Source organism: Ammospiza nelsoni, chromosome 2 (assembly GCF_027579445.1).
Source record: "Ammospiza nelsoni isolate bAmmNel1 chromosome 2, bAmmNel1.pri, whole genome shotgun sequence".
NCBI classification, from domain to species: Eukaryota; Metazoa; Chordata; class Aves; order Passeriformes; family Passerellidae; genus Ammospiza; species Ammospiza nelsoni.
In genome coordinates, this window is record NC_080634.1 from 94,105,080 (window position 1) to 94,111,535 (window position 6,456).

The window sequence follows — 6,456 nt, forward strand, 5'->3', positions numbered from 1 at the left end:
CAGCCCAGAAGCCAGCACTGGTGGGACACTGAAAGTTGGCACAGGTCCTTGGCAACTGAGCCGTGGTTGTGCAGGGAGGACTGCACAGCACATTTGATTTTTGGAGTGGCAAGCTTCTCCAGGGTCAGTGGGCAACTGAGGAGGGTGTTGAGGTCACAGTTTTAGACTTAGGTACCTCAAATCTGCCTAAGTCAGGCTTAAGGTGCCTAAGTCCTTTATTGGATCTATCCTAAAGTGACCTGCTGAAGGTCACGTTGTGACTTAGCAGTCAAGCCAAATGAGGAGCCTTGATCTTATTGGTCATGGATCTGTTCTGCCTATTATGCAATGTTTCACTTTTAAGCAATTTATTAAAATAATCATCTTTGTCTTTGAATATGCCATCACATTTATTTCACTCCTCATTTCTCATTTTAAAAATTCCTAAAATTACCTGTATACTGTATTTTCTAAACTTCTTGTGTCTTTTCTGACTGCAGAATTGCCCTCCTGTTCCATTGCTCTCTGTTTCTCCTTCCTATTCTTCTGATTGATCCCTTGTGATCCATTACTGGCCTTTCAGGATTCTCCTACCTGCCCAGCTGAATTACCACATTCTCTAGATCCTACTACTTAGCACAGAATCTCACACCCCTTCTGATTTACTTACTGTGCCAGTACAGCTCTGCTTGAAACATCCCACTCATTCTATAATAGCATTAGAAATCAAGGTGAATATGTTAGTGTGCAAAAGATGTACTTTTCTTATGTACAGATGTATTTTCTGTTACTTTTAAACCCTTATTAAGTCACTCCATTTCATCATTGCAGTGAAAATGTTGAGACTGGTCCAAGGGCAGCAGCTCACTACATGCTGGATTCTCTTCTTGAGGCAGTAATAGATATTTTGCAGTTTAGTCCACCTTGATTTTGGAAGGTGGGAAGGCAGGATTTAAAGTTGGGCTCCAATAATGTGCCACAGTTCTCACAAGCATGCTGGTGATAAAATATAAATGGATAACATGGTAGACATCAGGATTTTTGTTCTAGATTTTAGTTTAACATCTGTTTAGGTTCCTGCTTCCTATTATGGTAGTGACTATTTACCTCTAGTAGTTCTAGCCAAAGTTACTAAATACTTCTTGGAAAAACTGTGTATAGGTGATAGGGGTTAACTCAGGCATGTGTGAGAATAGTGTGAGGAGTGGGAAATGGCAGAGATTGAAAAGCTGTTAATTGTATGCAGCTTACCTATTTGAGAAACTGGCATGTGCGCTGAGTGAAATTGTTTATCCTGCAGTGTTCCTGGCTTTTCCCCTGTATCACTTCTTAATTGTGTCTCTCCATCTATTATAGTTCTGAAAAGTTAATGAAAAGAAAAACTTGTCATTCTTGAGTCACCATATATTTAAACTAGTAAATTGGTACTAAAAAGAGAAATTATTCCCTCAGTGAACAGATGTTTGTGTTTTGATCTACTGAAATAATATTTTTTTCAGATCCCTCTAAATATTGTTAGTGAAAAGAGATACCAACAATAATTCTGAAATATGCTTTATGTTAAAAACATTTCACTGCCTGGAGTTTGTGACAGATGTACTTCATTTGAAGAAGAATATAATTAACAGTTACAGTGGTACTCTGACAACCTCTCTGCCCAGGAGAGATAACAAACTGAAGGTAAAGACAAAGCAAGTAAAATGACCAGCCTCAAACTGCTCTGATGATGATTGTAATAGAAGTAAAGTAGCCCAAAGGGACAGAGGGAGGCTCAAAAAAGCGCTGGACATTGAAGATCACTTCACTCTTGCTTGACTTTATTTGTCTAGATCTTTTTTTTGTTTGTTTTTCCAGAAAACATGTATGTGAAAAAGAGACACATTTCTGGCTCGTTGACCTCTCTGTTTCTAACCTCTGGCAATAATGCATAACTTCTCTTATAAAAGCTAAATGCACTGTCATTGTGACAACATATAATTCCCACATCCTTGCTAACAAAGGTGACCTTTGTTAAATAGTTTCTTAACAAAATCCTCTAAAAGAACAGAGGCTTCTAAACAGATGCAATCAAACAAATGCACATCAGTTGAAATAATTTGGCTGCCATCTTCTGCCAGCTCAGGCAGTCAACTGCAATTACAACCAAGATTTGTTCATCTGCTTTACCTGATGCAGATCCAGTTCCTGGCTGCTGCAAAGTTATCCTCTTCATCAGGAAAGGCACAGGAATCAGGAATATCTTACTTCTGAGACAGAGCAGTCACATGGACCATTTGGAAGACTTGCCCCATCACTGTGAAACTGTATGAAACTCATTAAGGGGAAGCCCAGCCTCCAGCAGAGGAAGCTTCTCCTGGGATGAAATGCTGTTGGCTGCTATGGTTACTAATGTGATTTTCCATTTACTTCCTTGTTCACTCACCTGCTTTCTCATTCAAACACCATGCACAAGTACCTCCAGAGATATTTGTAGTTGGAATAGTGACAAACCTCATTAGTGGAAGCCATGCACAATCAAAGAGAAAAAAGATACAAATGATCAGCAAATAAACAGAAGAAAAGAAAGTGCTGGAATCTACAGTTATTGTGAATAATATTCTGTCCTTGCTGCTTTGTGAACTTTGTGTTCTCTTCACTTTGGATTTGCATTAATGTGGGTCTTGCCTTATGTCTCTATTTTACACCTCAGTGCTTCGATCCAGCAGTGAACTCCCCACAGTCAGACTCCTGTAACTGTAGAGCTGAGTGCAGCATCACGATTTAGAGGAGCAAAATATTGTGTTTATTTTTGGTATCTTAAAGGGACGAGCACATTATTTTGCTATTTCATTTTGGTAGGACTTCACAGGTCTTCCCAAAGGTGTTCCCACATTTACATATATTTTTTCACCTTTTACACATTTCTGATCAGACAGTCCAACTGTATAGTAATCCTACACTATAAAACTGTCAAATTGTGAATAAATTACATGTCTTGAGGTTACTTCCCCCCTGCCCCCCGCCGGGTATCAAGAAAAAAAGAGAGAACTTTTTTAAAAAGTAATTTTCCATGGTTATTAACCAGATAGACTAGTTACTACTAATATTTGTCGTAACGCACTTCCAGGTTAGAAAATACTTTTTGAAAATACTTTAAAGCCATAAAAGCAAGCAGCTGATCCTCCAAAAGGGTAGTAAATAACAATAATAACAATAACAATAATAATATCACTTTCTGACTACTTTAATGTCATCTGTAAAATTACTTTTGTTTTGATGTAGCATTCAATCAAAGCTGGAAGAAATCGTTTAGTGGTTTGCTCTTTCCCACCAAATAAGGCACTAAATATAGCAATCTCAGCATTCTGGGCTTCAAAAAAAGCAGTGGTTCAGGTTTCTCAAGAATATCTGCTTTTTCTCCTGACTGTGTTCAATTTGTTTTATAACTGTTTATTTAGGAAGCATGAGTAACTGCAAATCAATACATAAAGTACCAGAAATATTAAACACTACAAAAACAAGCTTTTCACTTAGATAATAATGATGCAGTCATGCAGTCATCAGATTTTCCAGTTTGAGTTACTGCTAGCTGGAGGACAAATTCTTAAGAAAGGGACACAGCACTGCAGCCTTGGCATTCTGACTTGTCCCACTGTCCATGTACCTTTGTATGGTTCTCTTTTCCCTTCCCTTTTTGTTATTCTTGGAAGCTGCATGCTCAAGGGCTGGGAGTGGGCACAGTGGTGGAGTGGTGGTGGCAGGAGAATGTCCAAAACAGAGTCCTTTCTTCACCCCTTCATGCCTCCTGATGACCCCCCCAGGCAGTAGGGATGAAAGTAGGATGTCTGAAGTCCATTATTTTGCCTGTAGGTAAATACCAGTTGACAGTGACACAGACTGCACCTCTTTCATTTCCATTGTCCAAAAAGCATCAGCATTTCCTCTCAGATTAGTAAAAATATTAAGTATTCCAATATATATTTTCAAAGTAATTTTGGGCCATGTGTTCAGTATTAATGGCCTGTACATGGTTTTTTCATTTGCTCGTAGCAAGTATCAAAAGTGCTTTTATGGTGACCGCTTATTCAATTGAGAAATAGTTCTTTAAAATGCTGCTGTGTTTTCCCTTACTGCAGCTCTGTCTGTCTCATCTCCTTGAGCACTGCAGAGGCTGGGCCTGATGAGCATTTTGTGGACTGGGAATCTTGCTGTGAGGGAACATAGTGGGACTTAGCATTTTGTAGATGGATTCAATGAAGTGTGTGAGATCCCCGAAGCTTTCAACCATAACAACATTCAATTCCATCATGTCACTTGCTGTGAAACATGTAATGGCCACAGCCATTGCTCTTTTTTTTCATGTAAGAGTTTGCTGTAATTTTAATATAGTTGCTGTTACAAGTTTGTTCCAATTGACATTTATATATTAAGAAAAATTGCTGTAGTTGAGCAGGTAATAATTCCAGGAAGAATGTTTCCTCCTGACAGAGATGTGTTATCACAAACCTTTACATCTTTACCAAAGGGCTCATAAAGATATAAATTAGTTGCATAAAAGAGCAAAAATAAAAATTATATTAGGATTTTCATTGTCTTATCTTTCCTCTCCAGAACACAGCCTATTATATTGTAAAATATCTCTGTATTATATATAACTACAGAAGTTTCAATTCCGTGTTCTCCTTTAACATTCCACACGTTCAAATCCTCTAAAAGGGAGCAGGAAAGGGAGCCAGACTTTTATAGAGACTGGTGTTCTCTGTGGACAGATGTATAAATTGGCAAATTTGGCTCTGGTCTGCCTAAGTTTTGTAAGTATGACATGTGGGTTGCTGAGTGTGGAGGCAGATTTTAGTGACTATGAAAGTAGCTTGCCCACTGACACTGTGTGTGCTTTTGCTGTACTGCAAGTTTGGTTTTTTTTCTGTGTCTTCCTTTATTTCATGTAATGGCCATAAGGATTGTGTGCTGCATAGAAAAGGAGTAATAAACAATAGTGATGGCATCCATGCCTTGTCATGATGCTTCCCAAAACTGTCAGTTCTGAAAGGAAGCCCACCTGACTTACAGCAGAGTAGGAAGGAAGGGGAATCAACATCTACACGGGGTAAAAAGGCTGGTGGGGAAAAGATTTTATCAAGAGGCTGTAGTTTGCAAAGCAGCAGTCTTTCCTGAGATGCTCAGTCTGTGCACACTGAGGTGGCTTGTTCTGAGGAAGCTCATGTTTCCATGTAACTGGTCCTAAGTTCTGATCAGGCAAATGAAAGCTCTTGCTGGCTTTGTGCACCTAACTGAAAAGCCTGTTTGCTGCAGTAGGCTGTCCTGGCAAGGGACATCAGTTACCACCTTGTCAACGGGGGAAAGCCTCTGCTGGACCCAGGCACAAGCTGCTAATGGTGTTTGAGTGACTTTCTAGTGTCCAGAAATGTGGGACAGAAAAAAAATATCCTTAGCTGGTAATTAATCCAGGGGAACTGATGTTTAGTAGTAGTGAACTTACAGTGGAGACGGATAATACAGCAGAAACCATTTAAGAGGGATGTATCAGTAGTAAATGCCACCAACACTATTTGGTACTCTATAAATAGACATGTCTACTAGGGCAGTCCTGCAGCAGCCATTCAGTGTTGACTGATTTTAAGACAGTTATGGCTGCTGTTGCTTTGCCCCATTTTGATGCTACAGGTTCTGCAAAGCTGGCTGGTGCTGGAAAGGAAGGGCCAAAAATATGTGACAAGTGCAACAACTAATGCTTTAACATCCCCAGGTGAAAGGAGACAATAAAAACTGACCTTTTGAGTATGCCTCTTCCCTTTGCTTCCTAAAATAATTGCTTACTGCCTAAAATTAGGCCACCATTACAAATGATCTTCAGTGTTACTGCAGAAAGATCAATGTGCTGAATTTTCCTATACATGGAGATGAGCTGTGATTCAAAGCCACGTAAAGTAGGAGTTCTGTCCCGAGTGGCACAGGCCTGCCCTGATGTATCTGAACTGGGGAGTGCATGTGCCTGTGTGACATTTTTAGAATGAGTCCTATAATGGGAATTGATTTATAGCTCGATAGGGGAGGGTTTGTTTGTTTTCATCATGCTGTTGAAATTGAGTTCTACAATTAGCAACTACTTTGCCTCCTCTGTACTGAGAAGCACATGAGAAAAGAGGAATTTCAAATTTTTCCCTTAGTTTTCCATATTGCTTAGAGAGGGGAGTAAGGGAAATGTCAATTTTTCCACTCCTCCTTGCTATGGGAGTAAGAGAAATGTCACTTTTTCCACTCTTCCCTGCTATGCCCTTCCTCCCCCTTTGGAAAGAAAAGGTGGCTTGGGTTAATCATCAAAGGCAAGATATTAAGAGCCGAGTAAAGGGATAAGAGATTTGTGAAGGCTTCCGTGCTTTAAGGTCATGAGTCAGGGATTCATTCCTTGAAATACTTAGCCCTTAGACCGCCTCCCCATCTTTGCTTGCTACTGTGCAGTTCCATTGACATTGGTGG